The sequence below is a fragment of the Elgaria multicarinata genome, chromosome 6, assembly GCF_023053635.1.
Source record: "Elgaria multicarinata webbii isolate HBS135686 ecotype San Diego chromosome 6, rElgMul1.1.pri, whole genome shotgun sequence".
In the NCBI taxonomy this organism is placed as follows: Eukaryota; Metazoa; Chordata; class Lepidosauria; order Squamata; family Anguidae; genus Elgaria; species Elgaria multicarinata.
In genome coordinates, this window is record NC_086176.1 from 96,046,926 (window position 1) to 96,063,972 (window position 17,047).

The following is a 17,047-nucleotide window of genomic DNA, read 5'->3' on the forward strand; positions in this document are numbered from 1 at the left end:
GTCTGCTTATTTCTTCAGCTCTAATATTGTTAGAAATCAATGACTCCGTGTGGTAAGATTGCTTATAGTGTGCATTGATTGATCATATTGATTCAATATTTCCTTTGGAAGGGGAGATAGCATACTCTTCATTTCAAAATCTCACAGAGAGCTTGATTGGAACATGTGCTGAGTTGGGTTTGTGTGTGCACATGGGGGGGGAAGGATTCATAAAAATATTTGTCAACATTGAAATAGTGTGCTACTCTGTGTGTGTGTGTGTGTGTGTCATTGTCATTGTGAAAGGGCTGAGAAATTGGGGCTTTGATTCATAGACCTGGTTAGCACAATCAAAACAAGCCACCAAAGCTAAACCACAATGACTAGTTTAAATCAGTGGTGCATGCTGGGAGACCTTAGCCAAATTACATGTCTGGGTGAAGCTTGTCATATCATGGCTTGTTTGAGGCAATAAAAGCCATCAAATAACCCATGGCCTGTTGTTGGGATATTTGAGGGTTGCTTCTAGGGCTGTACTTCGCTCCAATTCGGATCGTGAATCCAGAGCGGAGTGACCTGATCCACCTCTGCCAAGGGTGGATCTGAATTGGGTTGGGGCAGCTGTGGATTGAGGCGAAGCGGTTCACCTCCATCCAGAGCGCCAAACGCAGGTAAGTGGAGGGGGGAGGGGGCTTACCTGGCTCCACCGCCACAGTCTGTAACTTGCTCATAATATAATCCATGGTCCTATGCATATAAAGCATAATTTGGATAGAAAGCTTAATGGTTATGCCTCTGACGCTTCCATTTAAGCCTAGCTGATGCCCATTGATAAACTATCAATTCACTCACCTAGTCCGTTTTAAAAAAACAGTTTAAACCAGTAGCTGGGTCAAGAGAATGCAATCCAGACTCTCTCTGGTAGATCAGAGCAGGACTCACAATGTTTGAGGACTTACAGGTCCTTCTTGTGCAGCTCTAGAAGAGAGAAGATGACATGTTAGCCACTGGGTTGGAACCAGATTTAGGCACATGGAATTGCACTGGCAGAAATAGCTTTCCCCATACCCTCCTCATCACCACAGCCACTCCAGCCCCTTGAAAATGTTGCACAGAGAATCTCTCTCACACACTCCACCATTGAATGGGATGATGAGGTGGGGGAGAAGAAGCCCAAAGCCTGGGTGGAGACACCTCCGTCTATTGAAGGCATATTCTGGATCGAACCCATTGTATTTCTTGCTGGTCACATCCATTCTTTAGGTGCAATAAACTAGGAATGTCATTGAACTTGTGGATCCATTTCTAATCCCCATGACCGACCATGGGCCTTGGTTTGACAATACCTGTTTTATCTTGAGTCCTTCTGGAATCCAAGGGCCTCCTTTCAAGCTCAAAGGATCTGCTTTCCTTAAGGCATAAATTCATCCTTGTACACTGTACTATATACAGTTATGTAATGATATAATGTTATTTCATTCATTTACTCTGCAAATGCATTGTACAGGAAGAAACAGTGGTGATTAGAATTAAGAGGATTAGCACTCCCTGATGCCTGACTTGTCTAGTCATTGTTCAAATACTACCACAAATAGCATTTTAATTTTATGGCTTCAGTTTACATCTGTAACTTGCTCATAATTTAATCCATGGTCCTATTCATGTCTACCCAGACATAAATCCTACTGAATATAATGGAAATTACTCCCAGGTAAATGTATATAGGATTGCAGCCCAAGTTCCTTTTCCCTCACCGAACCTCCCAAGGAGTTCACTGCGATTAGAAATCAGCACACACTGCTTTCCCTCTCTTCGGTGTTCTTCCCTGATGGACTGAAATCTAGCTTTACCACTTGGCAATTTAGGTGGCTGAATAAGGAAGTACTTTGCTGAAGTCTGGTAGATTTGCAACACCTACCAATGGGAAGAGAATTCTAAATAAATCTCCCCTTCATCCATCATATCCAGAAACATACATGGTTGATTGTGACTTTGCATTGAATTGCTGTTGAAGCAAAAGAAACTAAGGACTCCCTCTGAAGTTGTCATATCAATTCATAATCTTTTAAAAAGTAACCTCCTATTTCCCTTTGGAAATCATCATTGCTTTAATATGTCTTGTTTTTTGTGTGCGTGCGTGTGCGTGCGTGCGCGTGCGTGTCATTTCTGAGTGAGCCTGTCAGTGACAATTACATAGAAACTTTTCTATGTAATACATTTGCCTAAAATGAACCTCAATGGTTTGCTCCCTGGAGAGATGTCCCAGAAGCTATACGATTGCTCAGAATATATATATATATATATATATATATATATATATATATATATATATATCACCATCAGTGTACATGGCTGCTGTACATAGTAAAAAAATAAAATAGCAAGACCCTGCCGCATAGGCTTACATTCTAATAAAATCATAATAAAACAATAAGAAAGGGAAGGGAATGCACCCAACAGGCCCAGTGGAGAGTAAAACTAACAATATAAAAGTAAGGTCAAAATCAAGTTCTAAAAGCTTTAGAAAAAAAGAAAAGTTCTCAGCTGAGCTTTAAAAACTGTAATTGAACTTGTGGTCCACAAATCTTCTGGAAGAGAATTCCAGGTATAAGAGGCAGCGATAGAAAATGGACGAAGCCAAGCAAGAGAAGTTGAGACCCTTGGGTGGGTAAGAAACATGGCATTTGAAGAGCGAAGAGCATGAGTAGGGCAATAGTGTGAGAAGAAAGTTAGGAAGGAGCTAGACCGTGACAGGCTTTGAAGGTCAACAGGAGAAGTTTATATTGGATTCTGAGGTGAATTGGAAGCCAACGAAGAGATTTCAGAAGTGGAATTGGCCCTCTGGTGGCAGAGATAGGGGTCCATCTTCAGATCTCACCTTGGAAACTCCTCCTCCTTTACCACCTGATGTTGGCATTCCAATATCAGGAGTGTGTGAGGGAGGTGGGGGAAGGGGCAGACTGGGGAAAGATCCTCCAACATCTTCCCAACACAGGAGACATTTATGGCAGCCCTGAAGCTGGTGGAAATAATTCACCTCTCATTGCTGTAGTGGGAAGCACAGCCAGTGTCAAAGGTAGGCATGGTTGGGCACCTGCCAATGATCCACACCCTGGGGTGGGCACTAAGAAAAGTCCCCTGGAGTTGCTGCTCCTCTTCATCATTGCAACCTGCTTGTTTACCTGCCTCTCACTCTGCTTCAGATAACAGTGGAGGAGAAAAAGAGGAGTGATAGATGCATTGCCTAGTTGCTCGCTGGTTTTTTGCCTGTCAAACAATGATGAGAAGGAGAAGGAGGAACAATAACAACTGCTGACAATGGTGGTGAGAAGAACATAAGAAGTGTCCTGCTGGATCATCATCACCAGGGGTCCATCTAGTTCAGCACTCTGTTCACACAGTGGCCGGCCAGGGACCAACAAAGCAGGACATGGTGCAAGTGCACCCTCCCATCCATGTTCCCCAGCAACTGGTGCACACAGGCTTACTACCTCGAATACTGGAGTAGTACATAATCATCAGGGCTAGTAGCCATTGATAGCCTTCGCCTCCAGGAATTTATCCAACCCCCTTTTAAAGCCATCCAAATAGGTGGCCATCACTACATCTTGTGGTAGTGAGTTCTATAATTTAACTATGTGCTGTTTGAAGAAGTACTTCCTTTTATTTATCCTGAATCTCCCACTAATCAGCTTCACGGGATGACCCCGGGTTCTAGTATTTTGAGAGAGGGAGAAAAATGTCTCCCTATCCATGTTCTCCATACCATAGACTCACTGAGAATACGGGGGTCATTGAGGGTGTCTTGCCCACGGGCCTACAAAAACCTGGAGCCAGCACTGATAGGGCAAGGAGAAATCAATCAACCCCTACCCCAGAACAGGAAGGAAGGAAGAGGAATACCATTCCTCTCATACTTTCACACTGCTGGCACAAGCCCAGCAGGGCTTTGGATATGTTGGCATATTCATCATTGGAAGTCTCCATGCTTTCTGGTAGAATTGCTCTGTCAATTAAATAGTTCCTGAAATGAAAGATTCCATTTTTTTTGTTTTGGGTATCCTGGTGGGAGTAAATGAATTAATGAAAACAAAATGAACCACATAACATTATACTATTAAAAATGTATCCTGAATGAACTCAATCGCAATTCACAATTTTGTTCTTTCCCTTCTCTGCCCAAATTCCCCACCCCCTAGTATATCTCATAAGAAACCCATTTGTTCAAATAGAGGTAGCCTTAGGGAGGCATATAAACATAGGAGACAACGTCATTTATAATACTGCGCAGTTTCATTATCCATCCTATTTTTCAGAAGATTACGCTTGAACTACAGAAAATTCCCTTCAGGCTGAAATGTGGTAAAGCTGTAGATGGCTTTTCAGAATGATTAGACTGAAATGTACTTTCGGTTCCACCTATGATAAGTGTGCCCTTCATTTTATACAAATCTATTTGATTTGACACATGTATTCCTCTGTGGAGGTCAGGGCAGTGCAAACAGAGACCTCCTCCTTTGTCCTCAAAACCACTCTGCAAGGTAGGTTGGGGTGAAAGATGCTCACCTGCCCCAAAGTTACCCAGGGAGCTTCCTAGCAGAGCTGTTTTCCCTCTTCTGTCCACTCCACCATCCCACATGAAGTCTTATGAGCAGGTGGACTTGGCTTAACCACTAATAAGGAGATGCTAAGGGTCCCTTCAAATGTTTTCTCAATGGTAGGGGGAACAGAAGAACAGCCCTGAGGGATCAGACAATGGGCATGTCTACACCATGCCTTTTCCCTAGGATCAAACCTGGATCACGATGATACACATCATGATGCACATCATGATACATATCATGATACACATGATGCACAGGGGATCCTGGGAGCAAGCAAGGATGATCCCTCCATTTCCCCGGGATTTCTGGGACCACTTTTCCTTGGTTTTTCCTGTGATCTCGGGAGGATCCCGAGGAATGCGAGCAGTGTAGGCGCCCATCCTGGCTTCTTCTCCTTCCCCACTAGTAGAGGGGTTCAGCAGAGGGAAGGAGCGGGGCCAGGGGGAGTCCAAGGACATTGGGGGTGGGGGAGCAGGGTGGGGGCTTTTGTAACTTACTTTTTCACTGGAGCGCAAGTGCTCCTGTCTTTTTTCTTTCTATTTTTTTAAATGGCGGGCATGATGGTGTGATGTTCCTTTTCCCTTCCAGGATGTCGCACTTCTGTTTAGATGGCCAAGGATGATCACGGAAGCAGGAAAGTCCAGGATCACCCCCTCCCTCCCTCTACGCCCTGTGGTGTAGACATGCCCAGTGGTCCTTGATTCCAATCCAGCATCTCATTTGTGGCCAATCAAAAGCTTCAGGGAAGCTCACAGGATATGTCCCAGCAACTACTGTTCAGAGGCACAAGTAGTATCTGTCACAAGATGTTGAAGTGTGAAGTACCTTTTCTGGTACCCTCCATTCCATTATTTCTCTTTGCCTTTCCAGGTTTCTGTTTTTCCTTCCTTCCAACAATCAGGGCCACCATAAATGTTCCTCAACAATAGGATTGGATTATTTGCATTAAAATAAGTGCTCATGTCCCAGATTTGGATCAGGGCTGTGATGCTGTGGGAGGGGGGATTTAAACTTTCCCTCTCCCATTTTCATTCTCATTTTCTATAAGAGAAATGCCTTATTTTCTATAAGAGAAATAAGGAGAAATGTCTTCATTGGAATCAATGGAGGGGAAAGTTTGGAACACAAATGGGAGGGAGGAAACTTAACCCCTCCCTTCCAGAGCACCATAGTCCTGATTCAAACCAAGGCAGTACATGCTTACACTAAAGTAAATAATCCAATATGTGATTTGACAAATGTTTAGTTTGCCCCTCGGACAGTAAGCATGTCCAGTCTTCATTGGGACTTGTAGAGTAGCCCCCTAATGAATTTTGTAATTCTGTAAACCTTGGGATTTCCCTGTACCTGCTGACACCTCCCTGTATCTGGACTTCCACCATTTTGGCAACTCACCTCCATCTAGGAATGTGCGATGCTGGGAATTCTGTTCCGTTTGAAGGGATTCCACAGCATTTCCATTCCAGAAAGTGGTGGCAGACTGTAGCAGATTTTTTTTTCAGATCTAGAAATGTTTTGCATATTCTTCTTTTGGAGTCTCACCATTTGCACAAATTGGATTTTTTTTTGGGGGGGTGGATCTTGAAATTTGTGCAAATCAGGTCATTTTAACACCCTCACCAGTCTTTTGCAAGTATGCAAGAGTGCAGATTCAGCTGTCTGATAAGTGTAGTCTTGCCTTGTCAATTTCCTTGTATATTTCAGCTGTCAATGGAGTAGGTGACATAAAAGGAAAATTGATAAGGCAAAAACTACATATAGGCTTTCTTGGGCTAATCGTTCTTAGTCAAAAATTGCACAAACTTAGAGGCTGTGAAGTAAATGAAGGAGGAATTTGCACAAATTTAGAGGATATAAACCAAGGGGAAATTTGTGCAAATGTAAAGGCTGGGCAGTAAACCGAGGGAAATTTGTGCAACAGGACTGACTACTCCAAGAAGGAGCCACTAAAAGGTAGGAGGGGCAATAACTCCCCATTCTGAACTTGCTAGAGACTCAGAGATGTGTTGGAAGTGAGGAGGATACTGGCAAGGGACAGTTCAACACTTAATAGTGAGAGGGTTACATTGCCAAGTGGGAGATATTGCACCTCCCCCACCCCCGCATTTGGTGCACTTCCTTTATTCACATTCCCACCCTTTTGGTGCTTTTCAATCAGGCAAATGGCTTCGTCCTTTATCTTACTATTATTCTCTTTCCCCCACCCACCCCTGGTCTTTTGGACTATGTGCAAATTAGCCTATATGCAGTCTTGCCTTGTCAGTTTCCTTGTATATTATCTACTTAAGTTTGGAGCTCCCACAATTAAAACACACAAAGAAATTGACAAGGCAGGACTACACATATTGGATAGCTGAATCTGTGCTCTTGCACTCTTGTGAAAACCTGGGGGCATGGAAATACAACCCTATTTGCACAAATTACAAGATCTACCCCCCCCCAAATCAAATTTGCACAAATTGCCAACACCATTAAAAAAAAAAAAAGGAATCGGCATATTGGATCAATTTGCTACAGACTGGGTCAATGGCAGTGGGGGGAAATGGAATGAAATCCACTGGGCTGAAATGGAAAAATGAGCTTTCACCCTCCGAATTGAATTATCATACATCACTATCTCCACCTCATGATGCCATAGTGACATCTTTTACAGTACTTCTGTCCAATATCATGCCATGTCACCAACACAGAATATTACTGTTAGGCTGATGTTGTCATCAGTTCTTCCCAAAGTGGTGACGTCTGGAAGCCATAGCAAGTAGGACCTGCGTCTCCTTTTACAGATTACAGTACTCTGTTTGAACAGCTTGCCAGAGGACCATTCCCTATTTGAAGGGCTTTCCTATCCAATTCCAGTTTAAAGATAATGAACCCTAAGAATGGCTGTGCATCAAGAGTTAGCACCTGGCAGCAAGTTGTACAGATAGGCACACCAGGTCTTCCCCAGCATGGTGAGATGTACTGTATTTCTATTTAAATTATAATAATTACTTCTACATTTGCATTACTCTGTACAGCACCATGTACATTGATGGTGCTATATAAATAAATAAATAATAATAATAATAATAGATATCAGTTAACATGCAAATGTTATGAAGCACTGTCTGCTATTTTGGGTGATGCATTTCCTCTCTTTTTTGATGTTTCCTAAGTGACCAACCTAATAGCAAGTATGTACCCCATTGAGAATTTAGCTGCAGTCCTGAAAGTACAGCTTTTCTGATCATCTTGAAACCCAAATGTATTATATAATTGAGACTCAGGCCCCATCCCTGCTGTCTGCACCAGAAATCATTTGGAGTGTCCAAAATGATTTCCAGAAAATTAATCCCGATTCTGTATTGCGACTGGACCAGCATTCTAGGCCAAATATATGGTGACGGTCCTGGAATGTAAAGTTGTTGTTACTGTTATTATTACAATTTTTAATCATCACACCATATTCATCAAAGCATTTATATAATGTATTTCAGCTACTCAAGACACTTCACCTACAATTATCTCTGCAATTTTTTGCAATTCTTGCCAAAGACGTCCATCGTATAGTGAATGTTTTGTAGCTGGAGTGCTAAAGCTCAGAGAGTATGACTTACCTCTGGTCACCTAGTAAGTGGGCTGACATTCCTTGATCTCATTACACCAATTTGGATCTGCATCATTCTGGAATCAATTGAGATATGACTGCTAGTTATTCAGGGTATCAGAAGTTATATATGGCATGGTAAAGTTGAAGAAGAAACTTTTGGAAGCAGAAAAATATGCATTTTCCTCCTATTACATTACTCAGTAGTTCAAGAAGGCCTCAATATAGGTATGAAGGTAAGATGCACCCCCCCCTTTATGATACATCTTTTGTATTTTTTCTATGGAGGATGATCTTTGTCTTTCCCCCACCCACATGATGTTAACCATTTTCTCAAAGTGAGTATTTTGAGCCAGCCAGGTTTCTATTGAATTGCAGGACAGTTGTAGTAATGGCATGTGTATGTGTCTCTCTCCATGGTCTTGTACTGAGGTGAAACAGAAGCCACATCTGTCTGTGTTGCTGAGATATTTTCGCCCAAATGAGCTGGACATTTTATACTGTCGATACATATCCAGCTGCTTTTGCTGGAAAAACTGCAGGATGACTGGGAAAATGTACTGTTGCAGAAACTCCTGTGGTGCCATCTCGTGCTCCATACAGAAGGCATCATGATTATATGAAATGGAGCACTGTGTCCGGTCCTTCACCTTTGGGTAATGAAGAATAAGATGGTGCACTCAGCAAGGCACATGTTGAAAATTGGAAGCCCATGAGCTCAAAATTCCAGTCAAATAGAGTCACTCTGTTCTTCTTCTTAAGTGATACCCTAGGAAGAAGGCAATGATGGTAGCTCTCATTCTAGCAGAGCGTTGGCTATGAGTGCTGCCTATATGTGACTTTAAGCATAAAAGTGCCAGTTTCACGAAATCATCCAAACTTGCCAATAGTCCCTATTTACCAGAGCTAGAGATGGGGGAGAAACTAGTCCAGTTTGCATTTAAATGAAAACCTGGCCTAATGTTGCACTTTTGCACCAATACTTGAACTGAAAATCTCTTACCCTTTGAAATTCACACTTCACTGAATTTTGCAGCAGCGTTCTCCAAGCAAAAATGGAAACGGAAATGTATATGTTAGGGGAAAGTGTACACAAAAAATGCCTATATTGCTGAAAATAACATTTAAAATGCATTATATTAGGAAAATTGCTTGTAAAAATGTGTAAATAGGCAAAGTTGAGCACAGAAATGTGCTCAATAGGAGAAATGTGCACAATAATGTGTACACAGTTTCGTGTGAACTTTTAAAAACATGAGTATTAAGGTGCCACGTAGTCAGGCTCTGTTGACTGTCATTTTCAGTGGTTACATTCAAACATATTATAACATACATTGGGGAGCAACCATGGATAAGTCACGGTACACATGCTTGTCATGCAGAACAAGTCAGGATCAAGCCCTGCCATCTGTAGCAGAAACAATCAAATCATGGGAAAGACCTTAAGACCCTGGAGTTCCTGCCCATTAGAATGTACTGAACTGGGCTATCCTGATCTGGTTTAAAGTTTTTCTAGTATATCGAAGAGATATCAAGATGAGATATATCTAAGGAAATAGTTTTGTTGGTAATGGCACTCTGTTTGTGTGTTTAAGTGCCAAAAACTGCTCCTGTTCCCCTGGACTTGTGTAGGGACCATCTGCTGGTATCAGCTCTCTGGTTGCAATATGTGAAATCAAACATAAATAAATACAACTTCTGTTGGTGTCAGGATATGTCCAGGGCTGTGAGTCCCACGTGGTTTGACAAACCGAATTGTGCATTACAGATGGGCCAATTTTTTATTTTTATTTTTTGGAAGGAAGGGGCATGAAATTGAAAAAGAAAACTTAAGAACATAGGAAGCTGCCTTAGACTGAGTCAGACCTTTGGTCCATCTAGCTCAGTACTGTTGACACTGACTGCCAGTGGGTCTTCAGGGTTTCAGGCAGGATTTTTTCCTGCCCTACCTGGGGATGCTGGGGATTGAACCTGGGGCCTTCTGCATGCAAAATAGGTGCTCTGCCACTAAGCCACACCCACCTTGTAATGTTTTCTTAGCAAAGCCTGCCTAGTACCAACATTGACAATTTTCCAGCATTTGCTCTATTCCCAAGCCTTGGATGACATATGATAGGCTGTTGAATGCATCAGTTGAATTGTTTATGGACATCACAGATGTTTACGGGGGGAATAGTATGGGTTGGACCCTCTTTTGATGGAAACCTCTAAACCTGGAGGCTTCTGAGTGTCTAGTGCCCTACAGAGCTGCTGGCAGAGGTAGGGATGCTTCAGGAATCTTTGTAACCTCGCATCTCCTCCTCCCTCTCCTCCAATGAGGTCTTCCAAGGCTGCTTTTGTGACTTAAGAAAGCAGGTGTCACACTTCTTTTCATGGTAGCTGCAAGGGGCAGGGGGATTTTGGGAGTCCCCCTCCCAGTTCCTTATGGTAAGTTCTCCCTCCAGCTGTGTGCCAACTCTATACACACTTACAAAGCAGATTCTCTTCGTGGGAGAGGAGAAGGTAAGCCTAGTTCCCACAAGGGCAGGGATAACTTTAGAAGCATGAATTGCACTGGCTGTAATTAAAGGTCCTTAGAATTTTGTGCGCACACCTTGAAAAACCTCCCTCCCTTTTGCAGGTTGCCAAAATCATTCATGGAAATTGTGAAAAGAATTTCTGGACTCCTCTGGGAGATATGGAAGAAGGCCCTCTCTTAGGACTGAGCATTTCCCACCTGGTGCCCTCTGTCCTCTGGGTGGTAATGATGGGAGTTGGTAGTCTATCATTAGCTCCAACTCCAGTAGGACCCTGCTGGTCTGTGGGCCCTTGGCACTTGCCTGACTGTGCCTACCTTTGACACCAGCCTTGTTCAATACATCTGGAACCCATCTGAGGGGAAGCTATGTAGAGCTTTAAAGGTCAACCCAAGGATTTTGAAGTAAGCCCTAAAGCAAAGAGGGACCCATTGCAAATGACAAGAAAGAAGCAGACCATAGTGCCTGCAAAATGCACATGCACGCACACATGCACATAATCAGGAAACATGCTATGACATTTTCACACTAGCTGTGGAATCCAAACTGACTTCAAAGGCAGCCCCATGTAATAAAAATGCCATCTTATTGGTCCTGTTTCTCTTATTCCTTAGGGCTCACGTGGCAACACATGTCTAACTAACTGATTGAGTCAAGAACTTGAAAAGATTTTTTTAAAAATACCACACACAAAAGAAATCGAAACAGTGCACATTAATGGCTCACCGTTTTAGGGGTTCCTTTGATGCATTTTTCTTTTTTTCCTGACATTCTTGGCAACTGGCAGAAGTTTTACATTAGTTCAGAAATGCAAGCAGAATGCCTCATTCTCTTTCTTTCTTTCTTTCAGGTAGAAACTGACATGTTTGTTGAGTAACATGTTTTTAAAAAAAATGCATTTGAAAGGGATGAATATTTTCTGAAGAAGAAAGAGCAAAAGGTAGAATCTGTCTTTTTCTGCACTTTGAATCTCTGGTTCCTAAAAGAAGAAATCCTGTTATAATATTACCACATGATAAAACAGCATGCAAACTAGGACGGGGTGGGCAACTTGTGACCCTCCACATGTTTTGACCTGGAACCCTAGTCAGAATAGCCAATGGTGAGGGGTCGTGGGAGTTGTAGGCTAAAGAATCTGGGCAACAGAAGCTGCCACCACTGATCTAGGATCTATGCTGGAAGTTCTTCTTAGTCACCAGAATTTTATCCTTAAAATTATACCACAAGATATAATTTGGGCATTGTTCATCAGTGCTGTGCCTGCTGACACCACCCATTCCACCCATGGATTGGGGTGGAAGACCTCTATGGAGGGGAGCCTGTTCTATATATGTAGGACCTCCCTGGGCCGGTTCAGACAACATGCTAAGCCATGGTTTGGCCACTAACCCTTTTGCAGCAAATGGTTAGTGAGCATGTTTAAATTGTGGTTATGTAGTCACCATGATTAGGAATGGTTCACACAACATGCTAAGTCATGGTTCACATGACACACTAAGCCATAAAGTTTAGCTTAAAATGCTTAACCACTGTGGCTTAGTGTGTTGTCTGAACAGGGTCATTGTTTCTTGAAGGATGGTGGGTTGCAGGAAATGTCCTCTGATGATGAGCAGAGTGGATGGGCATGATCACTTTGGAGCATGGGATACTTCAAATACAGGGATGGGTCAAAAATCTGCTGGGCCTGCAAGCTCGCTGGATACTCCGTGCTTGACCTTCTTGGGCCCCAGCAAGTGAGCATGGTGGATTTTCACTTCATGGTCCCTGTGATGACAAAGGGGGCACAAGTCTGGGCAGACTTTCCTTTATCCTCCCCCACCCCAATGCTGTTAACAGGGCCTTTAAGCCACCCATCAGCAGTTGGGGGAGGAGAAGGGTTTTTCCCTTCTACTCTGATGGTGGTCACCATTACAGTAGAAGGGAAAAACCCTTCTTCTCCACCACCACCTCCTGTGCCCATCAGACCCTTTCAGGCACCCATGGGTGTGAGGGAAGGGCAGGGAAGTGCACTTTCCGAGCCTCCAGAAAGTGCACAGATTCCTCTGGCCATGCCATTAGCACGACTGGGGGAATTTGCACTTTCCTCTCCCACCTCCCTCACCCATGGGGATCAAAAGGGCCTCTTAAGACAAGCATTAAGAGGCCCTTTCAGACCTGGACGGGCACGGGGGGACGGGACGTAGGAAAAGTGCACATCTGAGGCCTCTGGAAAGGGAGCAATTCCCCCAGCAGGCTAATGGTGTGCCATGGGAATTGAGCACTTTCTGGAGGCCTCGGATGCATGCAACACCAAACACTCACTAGGCCAGCTTGGCTGGAAGAGGGCTGGCCAGGCAGTGCTCAGCGAGGTCACCATTCGCTATCCTGGGCCCATTCTTTATAGGTAAGAAGCAGCGGTACTTCAGAAGCCAGTGCATATGAAACAAAATGGGAGTGATGCAATCCCAAAAGCAGGATCCAGAAGTCAAGCTGAGCATCTCATAGAATCATAGAATAGCAGAGTTGGAAGGGGCCTATAAGTCCATTGAGTCCAACCCCCTGCTCAATGCAGGAATCCACCCTAAAGCATCCCCGACAGATGCTTGTCCAGCTGCCTCTTGAATGCCTCTAGTGTGGGAGAGCCCACAACCTCCCTAGGTAACTGGTTCTATTGTCATACTGCTCTAACAGTCAGGAAGTTTTTCCTGATGTCCAGCCGGAATCTGGCTTCCTGTAACTTGAGCCCGTTATTCCATGTCCTGCACTCTGGGATGATTGAGAAGAGATCCTGGCCCTCCTCTGTGTAACAACCTTTTAAGTATTTGAAGAGTGCTATGTTCTTTCTTTCTTTCTTTCTTTCTTTCTTCCTTTCTTCCTTTCTTCCTTTCTTCCTTTCTTCCTTCCTTCCTTCCTTCCTTCCTTCCTTCCTTCCTTCCTTCAATTCTTTTTGCACAAGCTGAATTTTCTGAATACATTTTACAGGCAATCCATCCTGCCTGTGATCAAGGATGTGTGAACAGAGTGCTGGACTAGATGGACCCTTGGTCTGACCCAGCATGGCACTTCTTATGTTCTTATGTGTGAATGACCAGATCGGCTTCTTCCAAGGATCATGATCTGCAACAACAAAACAACAACCATGAGGGAGGCCTCTGAAAAAGCTGGAGCCATCATAGTTTAAATTCATGTATACAGACGAATCTAGGTTTTACAACGTTGCCTCATTTTAGACCCCCTGCATTGAGCAGGGGGTTGGACTCGATGGCCTTGTAGGCCCCTTCCAACTCTGCTATTCTATGATTCTATGATTCTAGACAGCTTTCCAAAGGTCCTAGCAAAATCCCCGACTTTAACCCATGTAAGAACTTTCTGCAAGTGCCCCTTGCTTCCAGACATTGCTTCTTCCTAATGTTGTCTTTTCTCTTTCCAGCTTCATCTTTTTCCACCACCACCTCCCCTGCTTAAATCATCCATGGCTTCTGCAATGTCATCTTGGTTGCAAAGCAGAGAGAGCGACTCAAATTTATTCAGCATCTTTCTTTCTTTCTTTCTTTCTTTCTTTCTTTCTTTCTTTCTTTATCTTTGCAAAACACTGTCCTTATAGGAAAACAGACTTTTGGTGGAAAGAAAGAAAAAACGTGCCAAGTGAATGAAAGGGTCATGTGACAAATCCATTATAACACACTGGGAATTGCAATGTTTGAGGCAGGGGGAGGGGATTTTATCCTCAGATTTCATTGCATTTCCAACTCCCTGTGGTGCGCGATAATAGATCTGATTGTACAGACTCATCGTTGTCTCACCATTTCTTCCTTTCTGTTCTAAAATCCAACATAAAAATAGTGTGTGAAACTGAGTGTATATGGAACTCTTAGCTTGAATTGAACCCTATCACCTGTAAAAAATCCTGCAACTGAAATTTCTCTAGAATTTGGGTCTTCAAAGTGGTATTTCTTGGTACCCAACAGGCTCCCTGCCTCTCCTGATTTTTACATAATTTCTCAAGATCTTTTAAATTATATTTTAAAAAATTGACCGAGAGGCTGACATGCTACAAAGCAACATGCTGTCATCCAGCACTATTTTATTTGGGTGCAGGAAATTGGTTTTGTGTTTTGGTACTCAGACTCCACACTTGCCCTGTCCTTAGATTCCATAGTTTCACCAGATTGCCTTCTGGGAAATCATAGAATAGTAGAGTTGGAAGGGGCCTATAAGGCCATTGAGTCCAACCCCTTGCTCAATGCAGGAATAAACCTTAATGAATGCTTTCTGACTGGCCACACCCACTATTTAAGAAGCCCCGCCCAAAGCAGCCATTTTGTGATAGCTGACACAGCACTCGCTCAAAATTCCAATGTTACCACTTACCCATAGCGTTTGCGGTCTCCTGCTCCAGGAACATAGCTTTCAATCTTGTGAATTCATGAATTTCCCCATCTGTTGTTGTTGTTGTTGTTGTTGTTGTTGTTGTTGTTATTATTATTATTATTATTTGTATCCTGCCTTTTGCCCAATGCTGGGCCTCAAGGCAGCCTTACAAAGTTTAAAACATACATGGGGGGGGGGGGAACAAAACCATAAATGTTTAAAATACACAACAAAATTATAAGACATTACCATAGATGGAGGGCCAGATTATTCTCCAAAGGCGTGCTGGAACAAAAAAGTTTTAACCTGCTTCCAAAAGCCCATCAAGGAGGGAGCCAGCCTAGCTTCCCTGGGAAGAGAGTTCCAGAGCACTGGAGCAGCCACTGAGGAGGCCCTCTCCCATGTTCCCACCAAGCACGCCGGTGAAGATGGTGAGACTGAAAGAAGGGCTTCTCCAGAAGATCTTAAAGCACGGACAGGCTCATAAGGGAGAATACGTTCTTTCAAATAACTTGGACCCAAGCCATATCTATATCTATGAGGAGAGAAGTCCATGCTGCAGTCTTCAAGACTGCGGGAGAGGCTGAAACAAACTTAAAGGTAATTCTTCCACCAGTAGAATGCTGTGGGGCATGGAACCAACACAGCTGTGTTTGCCGTGCAATCTGCCATACATCCCCTAATCTAACCCTGGATGCCCTGGAAGATTTTTCAATTGCCACCACTGAAGCAAGATACAACTGTCAGTCTGGTTGGCATTTGGACATGAAATGTGGGATCCTCCATCTCAGGCAGTGAAATGTCTTTGGATGGCCACTTGACTTGAGGGTGCCCCACCAACCAGCCGACATAAGAAGTGCCCTGATTCTGGATCAGACCAAGGGTCCATCTAGTCCAGCACTCTGTTCACACAGTGGCCAACCAGCCATCGGCCAGGGATGAACATGGAGGACATGGTGCAACAGCACCCTCCCGCCCATGTTCCCCAGCAACTGGTGCACACAGTCTTATTGCCTCGGATACTGGAGATAGCATACAACCATCAGGGCTAGTAGCCATTGATAGCCTTTGCCTCCAGGAATTTATCCCACCCCCTTTTAAAGCCATCCAGATTGGTGGCCATCACTACATCTTGTGGTTGTGAGTTCCATAATTTAACTGTGCGCTGTGTGAAAAGTACTTCCTTTTATTTGTCCTGGATCTCCTACCTATCAGTTTCATGGGATGACCCCGGGTTCTAGTATTTTGAGAGAGGGAGAAAAATGTCTCCCTGTCCACATTCTCCATACCATGCATAATTTTGTACACCCTATCTTGTCTCCCCTTAGCCTCCTTTTTTCCAAGCTAATCAATCCCAGTTAAATCTAACCTTCCCTCATAGGCGAGATGCTCCAGCCCATTAATCATTTTAATTGCTCTTTTTTGCACTTTTCCCAGCTCTACAATATCCTTTTTTTTAGGTGTGGAGACCAGAACTGTACACAGTATTCTAAATGTGGTCGCACCATAGATTTGTATAAGGGCAGTAAGATAACCCTGTTTGGTATGTTAAATGAGCTGTCGACTGGTCTGCAGATACATGGTGAGGATGTGTGGTCACTCGTTCCCTTGTGATCCACCATTTTGCATAAAACGGCAGCTCGTTCTTTTATGTAAAGGGTTTCCAATGCAAATGGTAGCCCTAAATAAACCCATTTACACAACAGTACAGGTTCAGCCAGCTGGCAGGGTCTACGGACTGCAGTCTGGGGGGCTGAACGGGTGGATGTCTGTTAGACCCCCACCCCGCCCTGGATATCCCCAACTTCCCTACCATAATTAGCTATAATCTTTTAGAGTCCCAACAAAGATCCACAGTGAATGGTTGACAATGCAAGTCCTTGAGCAGAAGCAGTTCATGATGTCACAACCCCAAACCGAAAAAGCCCTGGGAACAGCACACAGAATAAATCTAAACAGATACAGAGTTCTAGTAGCAACGGGAAGCTTCCAGGTGAACAAAGTGTTGCTTC